Source organism: Pipra filicauda, unplaced genomic scaffold (genome assembly GCF_003945595.2).
Source record: "Pipra filicauda isolate LSUMZ 115617 unplaced genomic scaffold, ASM394559v2 scaffold26_size5592650_pilon, whole genome shotgun sequence".
Classification (NCBI taxonomy): Eukaryota; Metazoa; Chordata; class Aves; order Passeriformes; family Pipridae; genus Pipra; species Pipra filicauda.
The window spans coordinates 3,971,954-3,992,377 of NW_024104387.1; the positions used below are offsets into that span (position 1 = coordinate 3,971,954).

General features: G+C 40.6%; 1 protein-coding gene across 6 annotated transcripts in view; it reads right to left on the reverse strand.

Moving 5' to 3' along the window:
- The window catches only part of DENND2B (DENN domain containing 2B), a 170,312-nt gene that overhangs the window by 101,713 nt on the left and 48,175 nt on the right, over positions 1-20,424 (reverse strand). The window contains exon 1 of one of the 6 annotated variants that reach the window (XM_039382426.1): positions 9,594-9,614. The exons of the other annotated variants lie outside the window; for them this stretch is intronic. The gene's annotated coding sequence lies outside the window, so the exon portion shown is untranslated. Of the gene's footprint in view, positions 1-9,593; positions 9,615-20,424 lie in introns of those variants that run through there. 6 annotated transcript variants of the gene reach the window in all.

Below are 20,424 nucleotides of genomic sequence, written 5' to 3' on the forward strand. Positions count from 1 at the left end.
TTAATCAACTATTTCATCCCAAGTTCAGTCTTTGCAGCACACAGACTATGATGACACCAACGCGCTTCTTAAAACACGAGAAATTACTGTCTTCAAGGGGAGTGACTAGGACTGTGTACAGTTTCGGGCCACTCGCTTCAGAAAGGGCATTGAGGTGCTGGAGTGTGTTCAGAGAAGGGCAACGGAGCTGGGGAAGGGTCTGGAGCACAGGTCTGATGAGCAGAGGCTGAGGGAGCTGGGGGTGTTTAGTCTGGAGAAGAGATCGGGGGGACCTCATTGCTCTCTACAACTACCTGAAAGGAGGGTGTAGTGAGGTGGGGGTTGGTCTCTTCTCCACAACTCAAGTGAAAGTCCATTTTCTCCTGTCCTTCACTTGGGTCATGGAAGGTTCAGATTAAACGTTAGAAAAAAATTTCACTGAAAGACTGGTTAGGCATTAGAATAAGTTGCCCAGGAAGGTGGTAGAGTCACCATCTCTGGAAGTGTTCAAGAGGTGTCTGGATGGGGCACTTGGGGACATGGTTTAGGGGTGATTATGGTCGAAAGTTGGACGAGATGACCTTGAATGTCTCTTCCAATCTTGATGATTCTGTTTGCGGATAATAGAACCAAAGGAATAGGGTTTGTCAAACTTCTCATCTTTATGACACTGCAAAAGGCACAGATTTTAACTGGTATTAACTTCACAGTCTCATCCAAAGTTTCCCTCCCCATAATCCACAGCTTGTTTCCAATCAAGTCAATGGGCAGTCTCTCTGCTAAGTCTTCCCAATCAAGATGACAAGTTTACTTCTAGCACAAACTTCCCAGTATAATCAACAGAGAGTGGTGGACTTGGTTGTCATTGACCATTGCAATGCCAACCCACTCTTCAGCAGTTCACTGAACTGAACTGGTATCACAAGGAAACTGATGTTCCAGCCCTTATTGTAGGGGAAAGAAGTTACCTCCCCTCAGCATAGGCTGGCAGTCCTGGTTAGATGCAGAACCAGGCAGGTGAAAAGCAGGCACACTGCCCAGAGCGGGGACAGCTCTCTATTCCCCCCTCAACCCTCCTTTCCTGTTTTTCTGCCACCTCAAATGCTTTTCCCTTTTCTGATACTCATGCACTCGCCTGTGTTGTGCCTTCCTCATTTGTCTCTCTCACTCTCCTTTACCTTCCTATTACTTTATTTATCTTCATGGAGCTTGAATTGAAAACGGAAAATACCTGGTGGAAAGAACAGACCTCACTTGAAACACACCACAGTCCAAAGGTAAAAATTCATCACTAAGCTCCTCTATTACCCTTAGCACTGCTAGGGCAATCATAGCTCCCAAATGAAAGGGAAACAACATGAAAATCAAAGAGACCAGTGCTACTGTGCATTTGCATTCACCTTTTATGAAGGGATTTTCACAAATACTGGGTGTGACCATGCTTCTCAGGTTATGGAGGTCACTGTATTTGAAAAACTTCTAAATGTAATTACAGGAACTCTCTGGCACTTAGGGTATTTGTTTTACCTTACTTGCTTTAGTATTAAAAAGTACCAATAAGGTTTTGTTTGTGCTTTGCTCTCTTACATTACTGGAATTATATCCCAGCTGAAAGAAGTTGGACAAAATCCAGCTTTTGGACTGAATCCTTCTTCCTTTCTGCATACAGGAGAGACATATTGATTTGTGCCACATCTAGTACAGTAACCACCAGCTCTTTTCACCTGGGTAGTAGCCCATACAAGGCTTTCTTCCAACCGAGATAAATTACAGCTACTGCTGTACCAGCAGGGAAGTAACTTCACTGTGACTTCTACCAACTCATTTGTGCTAAATGAGTGCTTTTAAAGAGCTCTGACTGAATACTGCAAGTACACATCGATCGACAAATCAAACTGGATTAAACTGAAGGCTCCTTTAAAGGGGACTGATCCCCAGGGAAGCGAGAAGGAGACATTAACAGAAAACACATGTCTGTTATTGAATCAGAAGTCAGTATTTCCCTGTGTAGGTTGAAGAAAAAGTATGGGGTTTAAAAAATACATTGACTATTTGAAATTTAATTATCTTGATTTGAGACATCAGGGTAGAAAGAGTTTATGATACCACACATTCTCACCCCATCGCTCATACAGCTATCTCTTTCAGGGAGCCTATTTATCTGAAAACCTACCATCTGAGCTTTTTTCTTTGCCTAAGGCTGATTTTCAGTCGTTCATTTGGATTATTCTGTACTGTCAGGAAAACACACCTTAAAAATTGTTTCAAAGCATACATTACTTAAAACTAAATTTGTGTACTTTCCCTTTAAGACAAATCTTTCTGATTGTGGACAGCACTCTAAGTGGTATATGTTCCTATAGTGTAAAAAATACTATTTTAGACTTGCAAACACAGAAGTTATTTTTGCTTTTAATTTTTTGAGAGCAAAAAGAGAAAGAAAAGGAAAAAACATTCATCAAGACATCTTCTGTCTGACACGAATGCAGCAGAAACTCGTGTTTAATGTAAGAAAAACTGTTAGATTTCATACACTGGAAGTTGGATTTAGATTTACATTACTCTCACATGGCTTCAGCAAGAAAAATATGTGGGGCATCTCAGATCTGGATCACTTTACTACAAAAAGGTGCCTTCTGGTTTCCTTCTGCTGTACTTCAGTGTCAGTCACAATCTGGTAAGTCCTCTCAACAAACCCTGTAATAAACTTACTGAGCACTGATTTGTTGAAAGCCCTTAGTAATCATATTTTGCAATGCAGACTTAGAACCAAATAATCAGAAGCCTATATATTTTTCTCATTTGCAACACAAACATTTCCACAGTGACCAGATGTCACTATGAAAACAGCCTACTTGGAAATTGTGCCCAATATATATCACAATTCCTTGCTATTCTTCCTTTGTTCCTTCCCTTCGTCCTCAGGATTTTTGCATAAAATCATCCATTCGAGTCTCAGGAGCTCACCTGCTCCTGTTGCTCACTCCTCATTGAAGTCACAATCCTCTAATAGGAACACCAACATCATTTGCACAATAATTGTCTCTTGTGACACAAAAACCAAATTATAAATTTGCTAAGGAAGAGAGTAGGTTAGTTTTAACTAACGCAATCCGTAACCTAATCCAACTTCCAGTTTACGAAGAAAGACGCTTTTTCATTAATATTTTTTGTGTCACAAAGTATATGATAAATGAGATAATAGAATGTCTTTTGGTATTTCCCATAGGGTGTCACCAGTCCCTAAGAGCATTCCAATGCAATTGAAAGCACAGTTCATTGGACACACTGCCTGGGAGCACACACTGTGGGGTAAACACAGGGTGGACAAACCAAGATGAAAGTCTTAGTCAGTCTTAAAAGGAAGCTCCCTGTTGAGCTGACATCGATGACTGAACCTTCTTCACCCCAAGGCTGACTGACAAAGTCTGCTGGACAGCTGAGAAGCATCCTGGCTTTGCAGCTGCTGTAGGTTTTGATTTGTTAGAGCAAAACACAGGTCACAGCTCTAATGCAGAACAAGATGCTGTGCCCAGTGTTGTCAGCCCACCTCCCTTCCTGCCTGCCAGGCACATGTGGCTCCCACTCCCAGGTACACCACTAAAGTGCAAACTGCAAAGCTATTAGCAGTTATATGTCTTGTGTAATGTTTTAATAAGACATGATGGAAGGAAGGGGAATCTTGATGCAGCTGCATAGAGACTTGAGAGGGAGAGATATTCAGACTTCATTTTGCCATACATTTCTTATGAGTCACTGAGTTATGCCAGTTGAGCTATTCCCTGACTACTACTGTGTACAGACATCTTTTCTAGAAGCAAGCTGTGCCACCCAGAAGCATGTGAAGTACACTCTGCTATACAGATGGTGGCTTAACAAGATTGCTATTATATTGTGCTTTAAACATGATTTAACTTTCCAGGGTAGACAAATGACCTTCATTTTTTTTTTACTAATTGTACTCTATAAAGCAGAAACATGTCAGAGCTTGTCTGTATGCAGAGGAGAATTGACAGCATTTTAAATACTCCACACGAAGTCTCCATGCAGATGTTCTTAGTACATTTAGGGTAGGCATAAAGGCCTACCTAATAGCAAGGTAGGTATAAAGGCATGCTTAGAAATTAGAATATAGCCAGTGGATTATCTAAGAGCAGCCAGTGAGCTATAAATTAATAATTTGGCTTCCCATTGCCTGTACAAACAGATCTTTGAGCTCCTTCTCCCATACCCCAAGTGACAGCAGTGAAGTTGACACCCACAGAGCTTGAAAACTCTCGAAGTAGCCTTTCATTTTGCAACTGCAATTGTGACACTGTGGAAAATACATTCTACAGCAGCAGTAGATCACCTTTAAATACCAGTGGGTCAGTAAGGTCAAGAACTGATACGTGGTGGCACTGTGAATCTCCTAGTTAGATCACTACATCCTAGTAATTGTGTTACTGTTCTGAGTCAGTATCTCCCAGAAGGTCCTGTCCGTGATACCCAAGCTGCCAATGCTAACACTTCTAGTGAAACAATCATTAATTTGAATGGACTGTCTCAATACAATGATATAAAAGCATCCTGGGAGGATGAGGTATGGGCTGGAGACCTCATGGATATAAGTAGGAAATATTGACCAAAGCTGTCTTGGCTTGCACAAAGATATGAGAACAACTTTGGGTCTGTCTCTTTAGCTCTTGGCAGTTATCCAGAGAATCTGGAGAAAGGCACAGAGAAGATCTCAATTCCCTTGTATCCAAAGTACATCCAGAAATGGCCTTGGACACAGACATTAGCAGCAAGAAATGGGATGGCAATTAAGTCCGTTGTTTGTATTAGGGATTTGTGCAAGAATCTTTCAGGAGAGGTATCTGTTTACATTTAGAAATTATGTTCTTGCACTTAAAGCAACATCTGCAGGATGCAGGAACTCTGAGTTGTGTTTGAGCTCTGACATGGATTTCTTTAGCAGTCTTAGGAAACCTAATTAGAGTTGAGATCCTCAAATTCAGTGTCAGACAGTAAAGCACATCACCTACATTCTGGAATTCGGTTGCATGCCAATTTTCCCAAAGCTGCTCCTATTTTTCCTACAGAAATCTGTGGCTCGATATGTCCAAATATCACTGCTCTAGTCAGGGTAGTGATATGGGCCAGGAGTAACTTTATGACTTAGCTCGCACACAAAAAATGAGGACCTGTTATTTACTAACATGGTTCTCCACAAACATGGTGGAGCCCAGACATGGGCAATCAGCAACAGAGACAACAAGCCATTGCTCATCATCTACTGCAGTCACCAAAACCACCCTCTCCTGCCTCTCGTGGATGCCTTCCTAAAAACCAGCCTCTCCTGGGGCAATGAGCACCTGTCTCATGCACAGTGGTTTCCTGATTCAGATTCCCCTCATGTCTATGAACATCTTGGCTACTGCCTCCCTCTCATTCAAACTCTACATGTTCCATGCCAAAACAAACAAATCCAAATCCCCTGTGCTCCCTGGATGATAAATTACAATGTAAGCAGCCTGACTGAGTGGGTGCAGTCCATTCCCTGCCTACCTAAGCTCCATCTCCCACCTCAGACAACTAAACAAAAATATAGGTGAGAAGCATGGATCCAGCAAATAAGTGAAACCCAGCCTTCCTCCTAACTGTGCCACTGAAACAGAGGATGCATGCTAAAGAAGGAACAGAAAGGAAAGGTGAGGTTCAGACAAATATTGGGTGAGTTGAGGACTGGTAGAACAAAGGTGAAATGAAGAATAGCTAACATAATATGAGAAAAACACAGGTGAAGAGATTTTTTTAGAAAGATGAAAAGGCAGTAAGAAACCACAGGTGGGAAGAGAAATACACTCCCATTCTTTCCCTCCATCCTAGGAACACACTCTGTGTCCCCCAGAGAAAGCAGTCCATCTTTCGTCACGCTCAGGGATGCTTTCATTCCATGGCTAAAATCTTCCTTTGAATTGTCCCAAAGATACTTCAAGAAAAAAGGATCTGTGACACTGTGGGAACCTGACATGATACTTCACCAAAAGAGACAGAAATTCCTGCAGTCCTGCAAAGCAGGTGCAGGTCCATGAGAGTGAGGACTTTCCAAACTCTGCGTAGCTGCTCATTTGATACACAAGCCCAAACTCAAATCTAAATTCAAGTTTTTGAATTTAGATGGGGAGAAGCCTCATTCCCCATGCGCATACAGCCCTGCAGTGACTGCAGGAGACTAGCAGTTCCCAGACTCCTGCAGCTTCTTTACAGAATTGGTTTGGGGGAGGAGAGTGGAGGGGGGTAAAGACAGAAGAGGAGAAAGGACTGAGAGAATATTGGCAGCTGTAGCAGAATGACAATAACAAACTAAGCACAGCAAACTACTTCTTATTCCCTTTGTTAACAAAAATTATAGTAGCTATAGTAACAGAAAGAGGGGCAAGGAGCAAAAAAGCCTGAGACTTTTTAAAATGCCCTAAGAACACAGCTTTCTAATATGGGAAAAAAGTCAAGATTTATTGTACCAGCAGCTATCACAAGGCAGGGTTATGGTAATGCACAATGGGTTCAATTAAAGGCACCAATCATTAACCAGTACAGCTGGGCTTATTAGTTGGCAGGCAACATCATCTCTTCCAGTGACCCACAATTTCTTCAGGGACTGAACTAGCTTCTCATGCTGTGTGATGAGTCCTTCAGTCCCACTTCTGGTGGCTTTACCTCATATTCTCTGTCAAGCCCTGTGTTAGAGAGACTAATGTCACTGCTCAAAACTCCTGTGCTCAAGTCTTTGTGCACATATTCCTTGCTAGCCACCACACACGGGTATTTCCACGGGCACTGCCCATGGCACAGCACACTCAGCAAGTATCTCAGAAAGAATAGCATTTCAGTTCCCTGCTGCCTGTGTGTATTTTCCTTCCCAAATACACACACTTGCAAGCTCAAAGAGGGGAGGAATGTCTGGCACTTCTGTGGTGACCATCTGGCAGAAGCACTGCTCCATTTTCTGGCAACTTGACCAGAGTCTTAGAACAATTATTTCAGTTCCTGATTCAAGCGCTGGAGACAGAAGATCGAGTTACATTTCTCTCCAGCCATCAACACTAATTCAGTTTTCACTAAGTCAGCCTTGCTGGAATTTCACTCTTCCACACTAAAAAAAAAAAAAAAACAAAAAAAAAAAAAAAAAAAAAAAAAAAAAAAAAAAAAACCAAGGAAAGTGTGAATCTACACTGAAAAGCCATTAGAAGAAACATAAGGAATTTCAAGAGTTTCCCTCCATAAATGTAAAAAACACCAATAAGATTCAACAGAGAAGGAGCTGTTTCTTCCTAGAAAGGATATTTTTATAAGATAAAATGACAAACTGAATCTATCGCAGATGAAATGGTACCATAGTCCTCTGTGATATCCACTGGCTTTATAACTACCCTGTAAATAAGCTTTCTTCCCTTACTATGACAAGCTGATTGTGAATTTGAAGAGAGTGTCTTCCCAGCCATCACGCAGGCACAGGTGTATGCAGCCGTCGGAAGAGGCGCTTTTCCCAAGAAAAGAGTTCAGCTCCCACAGCACTGACCTTTGTCATCTGCATGAAAGCAAAGTTTCAACAAGCTACCACAAGCAAAAGTGTTATAAATCACCTTTCATCAGGCCTCCAACCACTAGCCAGCGAAACAACTGGAAACACTTAAACCTGTTTTAACATTCCTTGTAGAAGGAGGCAGCGGAACACCTTCCTGCCCACCCACAGGAGCTGATTGCAGCCACCAAACCGCTATGGACTGTGGCTCCTGCCAATGGAGAGTCTCTGTTGAGGCTTCCTGGAACAACAACCATTCCCAGAAGAGCTAGGAAAAAAGGCAGCAGCCACAGAAACACCAGCTCTGTTCCCATGTATGCTGCATTCAGAGTAGCAAAAGGGAGTGAGGGGGTTTTTGACAGGGGCAAAAACAAATCCACAAACAAACCATGAATGATACCAAAGATATTTTAAACCTCTTCAGGCTGTGAGATGGTATTTGATGATTTGAAAAAGCTTCTCCTCTTCCCTTTTATGAAAATGATTTACATACTGCTGCGTACATGGCATGTTGGAGACCTCTCAAGAGACCAGCCGCTGTTCCAAAGAACTTACACTTCTATGACAGGAATTTCATAAATGAAGGCACTAACTATCTTCCCAGATGCAGGCTTGAATAGAACCACTGTACTGGTGAGTTCTGCTGAGGGAACAATCTTTTTTCACAGTCCTCAGGGCAGGAGTAAACCTGACTTAGAGCAGTGTTACAGACTGAAGCGCTTCGTTTCCCGGCTGGAGAGGACCAAGACCCCCCAGAGCTGCCAGACCAGCACTGAGACCCTTGTGATCCTGTGCCCTTCCATTCAGCTGGAGGTGTCCAGGAATAACAAGTAAGCCCCACCACCGAGACCCCGTCACACAGCCTCACACACACTGCTCCCATGGGTGATCCAGGCTTCCCAAATCCTGCTTCTCTGCTCACACTGCAAGTCTTAATATCTGTAATGCCAGAGAGGGCACAGGAGAACACAGCCTCAAGAAGAAAGCATGATATCATGCCCTTCCATCCAGCTGGATGCGTCCAGGAATAACAAGTAGCCAGTGCGTGCAGGAACAGGGTCCTCTTTCTTGTTCCCAGATCGGCTGCAGTGCCGCAATGTGCTACCACTTATGTTTAACAGTATTAAAACATGTAACATGAACTTGGAATATTTGTGTGAAATGATTAATTTTATCCAGATAGTATTTGGAGTGTCACTCTGGCACCAGCATTTCTACCCAAAGTTTTAGCAGTGGTGTTCCTACTTTAACTCAATTCAAAACTGTAAGTAAAATATAATTTAATAGCAATTTGATTTTGCAATGATCTCATTGAAAAGGCATATCCAGTATTGCCCTTGCAACACAGAAATGGCCACAAGATAAGCCTGAGGGACATAGATTAACAGATACAATTTCAGTCCCTTCTCCCTTACAGGGAATGTTTTGACCTCTTGCCAAGCAGAGAGCATTCCACACACAGTAGGATAAATTTGGTATAGCACCCATATGGAAATATCTTCTTCACAACAAGGCCAGGGTGTAAAATCTATTATCTGAACACACATACTCTCTCACTTCACAAGCAAATGAGCCTACAGCAAAGTTTGACTCAAACTTTCCCCATCTCATGGGAGTCCATATTTGAGCAAACTTTCGAATGGCAGCATCATCTACCCTGGCACTGAAGTTGGCAATCATCTTTCTTTTCTTCTTTCTTATGGATTTAAGCTGAACACAGCAGAGGACCAATTTGGATCTGTTCCCTATACAAAAATATTTTTATTGTCTCTTAAAATGTGATTATCATAGAAGATTAACTCTGCATTCACCCTAACCTGCGGAATTAGACCTGTCTACTCACAATGAAAATGTTAAAGCAGGCTTTGTTATGATCAATTATAACATATAGTTCACTTAGCAAAAGGGCAAACTGGAATTCTACTCTGCTTCCACAGAGTTCATGCTCACGCGGTTGTCAGCTAAACTCTAGTTTCCAACACTCCTTTGCTACTGTTCACAGAGGATGATACCAGCACTGAAATTGCATCTCTGACTTCTCTCCTACCTCCTTCACTGTTCTCCTTCAGTTCAGTTGTAAGCACACCCATCCTTCCAATACCAGCAAGCAGAGAATTGAAAATGTGCATCTACAAATAGACAAATTATTACACAGGAGCAGTTATGTACAATTATATATGTGCAATACTGCACACACAATTTGATAATAAACTTCAGAAACAAAACTTGTCTTTCGGTAAGTAAATTAAGTAGAATAAAGTATACACACAGAGTATAAACAATGCCTCCCTACTAAAAATTCCATCATCATAAAACAAATACAGCCTTTGAGGATTATATAATATATTACGCAAAACTCTTCAGTGTCAGCTTCATGTGAATGTATTTTTTTCCCCTGGGCTTGATTAACAAACAAATCTAAACATTCAAGACAGATATTAAACAGTTCTGTCCAGGATGAAATCTGCATTGCCAAATTCCACATGGTTTCCACTTGATACCACAAACTTGGCCACAGTTCATTCCAAATTCAGTCCTAGTCCTCCAAAAGGTAGAAAAATACCTGTGAAACTTTTTATGATGCCATGAAGGTGATTTGTATTACAGAGACAGATACAATTGTACCCATGCCTAACACACAGTGGGCAAAAGCTGATTAACAGCAGGTTTCACCCTGCTAGAACAAAATAAATGCCTTTTGCAACTCCAAAAGGGTAATGATTTATGTGATTATGAATCCACTTCAAATATTTTTTCTGACTATCTACTCATCTGATGATTTGGCATGGAGGTATTTTATCTGATAATCTGCCTTTAAATTTGTAGGTGTTATAAATGTACCAGGATTCACAGGTTCCTTCAGAGCATGAGTTCCTGAAGTTTCCTGATGGAAGAACTGTCTCTTTTTTCTAGTGTGTGCCTAGTACCTAATATCTGAGCTCCTACCTCCTTTGTCCCCAGAAAAACCTGCTTGAAGAAGAACGCATGGTGAGACATTCATATACAACAGGTTTTATTTATCCTGTTTTAGATGCAAGAGTCATGCTAAGGATCCTCTTTCTGATCCTAGACAGTCTAAGGATGCGAAAAACATGAAATTCACTTTAGCTGATTCATAGAATCACGGAATCAGCTGGGTTGGAAAGGACCTCCGAGATCATCAAGTCCAACCCTTGATCCACTACCGCTGCGATTACTAGGCCATGGCACTAAGTGCCACATCCAGTCTCTTTTTAAAAATCTCCAGGGACAGAGAATCCACCACTTCCCTGGGCAGCCCATTCCAATGTCTGATCACCCTCTCTGCAAAGAAATTCTTTCTAATATCTAACCTAAACCTCCCCTGGCACAACTTGAGACCATGTCCTCTTGTCTTGCTGATAGTTGCCTGGGAAAAGAGACCAACCCCCACCTGGCTACAAACCTCCTTTCAAGTAGTTGATTCTTCACAGCAGCTATATTACAGGTGAAGCGCCAAAGAAAATACATGTGTGAAGATGGTTTGAAGTTTGAGGGCTTTTTTTTTCCAAACTGCAGTTTAATTTTATGGCAATTTCAAGGTATTATCTCTGCTATTTCAGACAGCTGCATTTTCTTAACCTTTTGACCAATCTCTCCACTAAAAAGCCAGTACATCTGGAGTTTTTGTAGTGATAAATTCACCTTATACTATAGCTGTACCACCAAGCAACGGCTCCATTCAATTCCCACAGAAGCTAGTTTTGGCCTCTCCAGTTCTAATGAGAAAGCTGGAGCCACAACACAAAAAATGAGAACTCTGGTAATGCAACCACACCCCACTCGTAATCTGCTCTGTGCCCCATGTCCCCACCCACAGACACACAACAGAGGAACACCAGCTGTTGAAACTTTGCAGATGGCAAGTCCAATACTGTGCCATTTTGGACTTTCTCCTCAAAGGATCATTCCACATGGCTTCTTTTATAGGGTCAGGATTTCTTTTCTCGGAGGGATGGATGTTTGGGCATGGAAAATATCTGTGGGTATGAACAATGGGCAAATAGCATTTATAAACTAAAATAAAGTCTTTCAATTTGTGGAAACAGCTGGAGGGAGGAAAGAATCTTATGAATAACGTAGTTGAAACGGAACAGACTGTTGACAGTGAGTTCTTTCACATGCTAACTATGGCTACACTCTTACATGGCAGTACAACACTTAAATCTGCAACTAAAGAAGATTCAATGCACAATGATGTATTCATTTTCAGTGCTATGTGAGAGGTAGAGTATGACTGTGCCAACGTAGAGATGCTCCCCAAAAGGAAAGAGATGGTCCCCCAAAAGGAAACACACACTATTTGGTAGTCATTGAGTTGCTGACACAAACAGTACAGTCTCCACATGCGACTACACCATGGAAGCTTTGCAAAGCACCAAATGGACCTTCTGTGCAGAAATTACAGCCTGGGCTGAACAACTCAGAGTTGTTCAGCAGCTTGGCATCGAGGGAATACACGTGGGCTCTCATCTGCCAACAGGTAAAACAGAGCCAGACTTCTACTTGTTCCAACCTCTCACTGCTCCCACTTTTATCTCCTCTCCACTCATATGATTTCATGCATAGCATCCCTTCTTCTCTTGCTCCTACCAGACACGACTGCTCCAGGCAACTTCCAAACACTACCTTCACACAATTCTCAGCAACACATAACAGAAGTCTTATTCCAATTCCCAGCAATGGTTTGTGTACTCAGGAGCTGAAGTATCATTGCAAGTCAATATCGTGCAACTGTGTGAGTCATTTAGGTGCTTTTGAAAAGGTGAATCACCCTCAACACAGCTGATATAAACTGGAGGTTATTTCCTTTAAGCAGGCAGTTAATTTAACACAAAAGTATTAAGTTCAGCACTCAGTCTAGGGGATACCTGCACAGACACCTTCAAGGGAGCATCTACTGCACTTCCTGTTTCTCAAAAGGTATTTTTCACTCCTGCCTCACAGAATGAGGCTTTCAGGTAGCAAGAAGGAATCATGTTTCTCACAAGAAACAAGAGGGAGACTTCAAGTGTATGTCATTCAGTACAGCACATTTTCAGTACAGCATCTTTTTAGAGTAACTCCACAAGTTACGCCCAATGAAAACAGACAGAAAACACAGACAAAATTCCACACAAGGAAACACCTTAACAGTCTCTTTAAATGCTCTTTCAAAGCACTGTCAGTAAGGTACTTTACCCACGCTAAGGAGAAGCAGACATATTTTAGTAAATATTTTTCTTTTTCTACTGGAAGAAATAAAAGCTTTTTGCCAGCTAAATCTTTTCCTTCAAAGCTTCCCTGCTTCAGCCAAGCCCCAGTATTCATTATGCTGTTAGACAAGATGGCTTTGATGTCAATAGATAATACCAAAGATTTCAGACAGTAAGCTGTGTGAAAAATTCAGTGGCAAGTTCAAGGTAAACCCAGGTAAAAACTGTTTACTCAGTACTAATTTACTCAAAAGTTTTACTTGTTTCACATAAACCCAAGAAGTTTATCAACTTTTGACTGTTACTTTATCTAGCACTATCTAGATTGTTATTTATCTAGCAGATAGAGGTTTTGCACTATCTCGTTACTACAGTTGCCTGACTTGTCCAGTCACCTGGAAACTCAACCCTCTAAGGAGAAACAAAGACTAAATTAGAAATATTCTTCTCTGTAAATGGGCTGTACAGAAGGCACCTTACTTCTGTAGACAAGTTGAGTTTAAGATTACAGGTTCATGTTTTAGAAATCAACAGCTACAGGGACAAAGATGGGGAAAGGGCATAATCAGAATTATAGAGAAACACCTGTTCCATAACACACCCTCATTCAGGGCTGTGGGGAGAGGAAAGGTTCCAAACAGGTGTGTGGAGGCAGGAGAGGTGAGGTTGGGTCTTCCTAAGGATACACTATGAGTGAAAATAGGCATTGGCTGTAAAACACAAGCATGCCCGCTTTGCACAGTCACAGCAGACAGGCAGGCAGCTTATCAGGCTTAGAGTCCAAAACACATGACAGACAACTTTGAACTGACAATCTAAAACAAGCTCCTACTTTCTGTACAAACTGCTGACAGTTTGTCAGTGCCTTTGGCCTCAGTCTCTTCCCCTGTTCTTCTCCTTAAAGCACCCAGTAACCCCTTAGAACTTTCTTAGAACTTCACCTTAGGGGTTGAAAACTAAAAGTTCTCTTTGGGCACCATAAACAACAAAGAAACTCATATCTCCTCTATCAGACAGTGAATGGATCCCTTAAGAACTAGTTTCATCAGAAACTATGATTAAAAATTCTTCTGGAAAATACTCCAGTTATGGTTTATGGACAGAAAAGCCTTAAAAAAAACCAAACATGTTAATGGTTCCACTAAGAAACAAAAAATAGAAACATACAAATAACTCTTTAAACTAATGCTATGGCAACAAAAAAGGATTTAAAACATGACTTGATAAATGGATTTGACCCAGATTCCTACTCTCTCTTTTAAGAGAACATTCTTGAGAACAGTTCACAAGCATGTTGGTATACTAATTTATCTCAATTGTTTCACAACTTTCAAAGCATCAGTAAAAGAGTTGCAACATCCGTTCCCACTTTGTTGCCTGCACACATTCTTACCAGTAAGGGCTATTAAAAGAAGCTGAACTAAAACTGAAAATAAGAAAAATTTTAAATCATAGTCATCAGTTGAAGGGAAGGGTGTTTTTTCTACATAGAAAATAAGGGAACTGAAGGATCTGCCAGTGCAGCAATCTCTGCTCCCTCTCCACTTCAGATAATCTCTAGTTCTTGTGACGACATTGTTTTCACTTTAAATTGGTCTTTGCTTATCTTCAGCCCACCCAAGTAGTTGTCTTCTTCAGGTGGTGACACTGCTATGCCATTTCATTTATTTCAGTCTGAAAAATCACCAACTCAGCTGTGTAGAAGCAGGAAATTTAACTGCATACTCCATTTAATGAACATTTTAATGGAGATGGTGGATGAAACTAGTCTCAAGATACTCATGTGACAGTTCATTAATAACCTCCCTACAACATGGTATTTTTCTCCCAACATTATTCTTATCTTTACATCCTTATCAAGTCACTTCCCAGTTGCTCTACTGATCCCAAATTTCTCTCCCTTAGTCCCCACTGCGGCTCTGCTAGCAAGCAAGAAGTCCAAACAGGACAAACCTGCCACTTCTTTGGCTCTGCAATAGAGCTATCAGAGGGAGCTACCAGATTAGTCAGCACAATCTACCTTTTATTTTTAAACTCCAAGACTCCACATACTCCACTTTCCCTCTGAGTTGGTTTATCACGATCAGCATCACTGAACTGAATTTTCCTCTTCTGCAACACAGATACTATATTTGCAGTTTCCAAGCACATCATAAAGGTCACATAATCACAGAACAAGTAGCACTGGAAAAGAGCTCTGAGAACCACCTAGTCCAACTCCTGTGCTAAAGCAGTTCCACCTAGAGCAGGTTGCACAGGATCTCTTCCAAGTGGGTTTTGAATATCTCCAGAGTTTTTTTGCTGGAGTTGTTTTCATGTGCCTCTTATCCTAGTATTTCTTCTTGCCTCCATGGCTAATCTCACCCACCAGGTCAGCAATATCATAGAATCTTAGAATGATTTGGGGTTTGGAAAGGACCTCAAAGATCATGTAGTTCCAACCACTCCTCCAGGGACAGGGACACCTCTCATAAGACCAGGATGCTCAGAGGTCCAGGACCCAGGGATGGGGCATATCCATTGTCCTGTTTCATTCCCTTGGGAATGAAAACTAGTGCATAATTTAGTTTCTGCTTGTCTGTACAGTCACTGATCACGAAACCATTCTTCTCCTGCTAACTATCCCACCTACACCACACCTCTGTCCTGCTTCTGTTTTCATAAATTTTAGGGAAAATGAAAATACTTTGTTTTGTTTTAATACCCTTAGCAATGTCTAAACCCAACTTCACCTCTGGCAGTCCTCACTTGGTATTTGTGCTTCTTCACCTCAAAAAATGCACCTTTATTTCCCTCTCCTTTTGTTTCAGACTTTTCCTATTTCTTCTTTGTGGCTGCTCCCTGGGACTCCCTCCCTGAGACACCAATTCAATGGCAGTTCTGGAGTCCACAATTACAGGATGTTCCAGACCTCCTTCATATTTAGGTACCTGTCCAATTCAGCCCAGCTGATGTTACTAACTAGCTGCTATAGCCCTATCTCAATTTTCTCCTTGAAATAAGAAGCTTTGTTATAGAGCCATTTTTAATTCTTTCCATTTATTTTAAAAATAAGAGTAAATTATGTTTTAAGAGACTGCATAAGCATTCTATTTGAACAAAGCTGCTACATCTCCTTAATTAGTAAAACCAAAGCAACACTAAAACTGTCTTGTAAGTTGAGAGATGAAGAAATTCCTAGGCATCAATAAACACGTAGGGGCCTGTATTACTATCAGTATTTTCCTCCTGTTTTGCTGTAAAGGTGATCCATGGACTGCATTTAGCAGTCTTTTCTGAAGAATCTTTCTCAACAGTACCATAATCTGTGCTCATAATTTTAGTAATAACTGAAGACCAGAGGTAATTTCTGTTTCCAGTTGCCTAGACAAAATACAGACTGACTCAGCTGATTTCAGTATCAGTAGATTTTCTCAGCTGGTGAGACAGAATGAAACAATTCATTCCTAAGCTTTTGCTGGGATGGGCAACAACATCCCTTTCAGAACAACAGGGAAACAGGAAGTTCTCTGCAGAGAGGATGCCAGCATTCTTCTAGAGAGCCCGAGATACAAGCAGTCTTTTACCTCTGCTTGCCCCATACACACACTGTTAACACACTGGACAAAATGAGCTGCTTATATTGTCCCTACCCTTCCACTTCTCTTAGGTGCAACACAGTTGCTTTTAAAAGTCTTGCCCATGTATCAGCTTACACACTCTTACTTAGAAAATATTTTTTATTAGCTCAAAGAAGAAATATCTGACATTTCTATGCTTTAAAACTACAATCCGGCAAAACAAGTGAGAATGAAGGTGGTACAAATATATCCTTATAACAACAGAATTTACCTTTTTTCAGCCATCTTTAAATATCCCAGTAAGAAAGAATAAATAAAAAAAAAAAGAGTTTCCAGTTAACAGATGTAAAATCACATCTCAAACTTTTCCCTAAGCTTTTCTTTTTGCATCTCATTTTTGTTTCTGTCAGCATTATAACATAAACCATCTGAGAGGCTTCAAATTGAACAGCTTTAAGCAGTGGGTGAAACCACAGTATGTTAACTGACAGGAGGTTTTGGCTCCTTCTTCATCTTTAAGCATCTATTTCTCAGCTGCTGTTTCTTGCAGCAGGGGCTAGAACATTTATAGACTTCAGCCCAAGACTCCTAATTTCCTAATACATGCTGCTTAAGCATGTTTTCCTTTAATTTGGTTTTTTCTTTGATAACTACACCATTATTGTCTTCCAGCTTGTCCATTTGAATATAATCAATGCTAATTCACAGTTACTGCAGCTAGTGCCCTTCATCTAACACCTGTTTGTATCAGATGAAAGCAAGAGATACACATTTTGCTGTGATGTCACCTAACAGAGAACCCTGTCTGATGGGTGTCAGAGCTGAGATGACAACCACTAAACAAGACACAGATAGGACAAATAAGATAAAGCAGAAACATCAGTGTGATACCTCTGATATCTCTGAGCATTAGCCAGTTCTTCTTCAGCCAAATATAAAGCTATTTTCAACGTGTGAACTACAGACAAGTTACTAAGATGTTTGTTTTAAAAAACAAAATATTTTTCCTATGCCATATAGTCCACAGCCATCTCCAGCCCAAGAGATTTTATCCTCAAACAATCTGAAGAGTGGAAGAAGGAAAGCTTATAAAATATCTATCCTTGTCTATGTTGGAAATAGCACAATTCCAAACCAGAGACATGCTGAAATACAATCCAGGGGTTGTGCTTCCATTCATAAACTGTTCCATTTGAACACAGGGTTTGGAATGAATTTTATCCTCATGTTCAACGAGAGAGCCACAATTTATTATAGTGCTGCACTTTTCAGTTTCAAAATCATATCCCTAATATTTTTCCCTGTCAGGTCCAGTGGAGATTAGCAGACTTTTCAACCAGGATCATCCATAAAGGGAAAATACAGCAGAATCCAACTGCCCAGAGACACGAAGAAACAAGTCCAGTTATGTACCACATGGCTAAAAGAAAAGGAAACCTACTGCAAACACACAGCTTCAACTGTTTAAACTGGAAAGGCATCAGAAAGGTCCTTCTCTTAGTAACAGCATAAGTGGGATCTCAAATATACTCACTTCAGTCTGTGCAGCAGACCAGCCCTATTACTCCTGTGTAAGATCAGGGTAATGCTCCCTGACAACTTCAAACCCCAAAATAAATAACCAGTGCTTCCCAGTCATTGCATATTCCACAGCTGAGATGTGCCACAAAGATACAGGGTTATTTACACCAGTTAAATTTTCAGAGCTGTCTCTGGAACCTCCCTGAGTTCTCTAGGGAATCTCACTACCCTCTAATGTTCAAATTAGAAGGAAATTGGAATTCACCAACACTGGTCAGTACAACCAGTTTCAATCTATAGGCTCACTGCTTTTGATGGCAATTTAAAATGAACACTGCTTTGACTAGAGCTACTCTAAGAATATATTTTTTAAACTAATCTTTGAGGACCTTTGTTTGTGACTGAAATAAGAAATATTTTTAACACAGCAGCTATAGCTCCATGAGAAGCTTCACCATCTATTTTGGAAGGCAATATGCCAAGAGAACTGTGGCACATTTTCATTCATCTCTTGGCTACTGCTTCTTCCAAAGTTTCTCTCCAAAGACAGCCAAGACCAAGTTCTGTGAATAATTTTTTGAATGAGATCTATAATTCAATTAGTTTTAAAGCCTTACACACCTCTTGCCCTTCAGGGCATTTGTCCTCATGTCTTTCCCACAATTGGATGTGAAGGCAATTTCTTTCCCACCCATAACAGCTTTCAGATTAAGAAGAAAACTGAATACAATATCCTGCACAATACTCTTTTTATGTAGGGAGAAGAAAGAATAAATATCTGTATAGTCACCTACTCATAGGCAGAGTTTTCTGAGACCTGATCTGCTGCTTTGCATACATCACAGATTTATTGCCCCTAATCTAGGGGCAAGTTAACTCCCTCACAAAGATATCTGTCACATTTACTTTTACCTGAATACACAGGATTATTAATATAGCCTCAGCTATGAAACTGCAAATGTATGATCCACCTAGCTATGTGTAAGTAGGGGAAACAAGATTTAACTGTAAAACATGAACTGCTTCAAAAAGTGTATCAGTTGGAAGGCTTCAATAATGCGGAAAAAGAAAATCTCTCAACTGTTGTTCTACTGAACGATCCTCAATTTGTATGGTACAGACACTTCTTCCTTACCCTTTTCCTTTCTTCATTGTTTTTTCCATCTCTTATTGGTTCCTTCTTACTTCTCTCTAGTTTCACAACTGAAAGGATACTGCTCAAAACCCCACAAGACTCAAATGGATCCACTTTGCCTTTGCTGAGCCAGCTCCTGCAAGCTCAGGACAACTTGGATTTAATTTCTCTTTCATCTAAAAATGCAAATTTTTCACATTTCTTGATGTAGTGAAATGGCTACAAAGTGGACAACCAGAAAACAAACTTTTGTATCTGAAAAAAGTAAACACAATTTCTGTTTGACCAGTAACTTTAGAAACAGTTTGAAATAGAGTATTTTAGCCCACAGGGGAACACAATATGCATTCAGGAATACACTGCAAAGATGCTTGCTGGATTTGAGTTCTGCTGTCACAGCACTGAGGACTTCAACATTTCTGGAAGTCAGTGGGATCTCAGGACTTTTGAGAACATTGTCCTCAGACCTAAAAGCACAATTAAAGATTTCCAGGTGTCTGACTGTTCAGTGGAACTGTGTCTTTAAAAGGTACTTGAAGAATGATTTTGTCTCCAAACTGGGTCATCACATTCAGGCTGTTCTCTGGTCACTGTAGAATATGTTACTGCAGGGACTAAGAGACCTGGCACTATTAATTTTTCACCTTATTCCTCATGAGTCCCACCATTTTTTGTTTTGCCTGCTACTACATAAACATAAAAAAAACCCCCTGTCTCAGAACAACGTCTGCTTTCTTCCTGTATGATTACACACAATAGAAACAATAATGGATAGTATAATACAGATTTACTGCAAATTCCTAACTATCTGTTCATCTTAGTCATTAAGACTGTAGCTCCAGGTCGCAGTGATCCCTCAATTCCCAAGGAAGATGACTCATTTGCTTTTACAGGAATACTGTCTGGAGTTCAAACTCATTTTTCTAGGGGAAGATTTTCAAGGTAGAATTAAAAATGCAACCTCTGATGCAGATAGCTAAGAGATGAAGCACTTTTTCACAGCTCTAAGAAGCTGGCTTTCCTCTTCCCCTCCTGCACTGCCTACAGGAACGTGCTGGCTGGAGAAAAAGAGAAATGCAAACTTCCCATCGAGAGACAGGATGGAGAGATTTTGTACTTACTGCATTTTTAGCCACGGATTTGTGACAGGACTGGGAGAGAGTAATGAACAAATGGATATGCGTTGACTCATTCACCATTCTTTTTAACGAGAATTAATGGCTCTTGAAAAGAAAAACGTGTGTATCTTTTGAAGAGTTACAGCTAGAAAAAGGCAGTATTCTACTTGATTCAACAGTGAGGCTTACCAGGCTTGACTTTTATTAACCAAGTAATTATTACACCCACTACCTCACAAACCTAACTACGGATTAGGACTCAGCACACTGAACACTATACAAACAAAAACCAAAATGTTAGTCTCACTTAAGCAGTTTCTCTTAAAACACT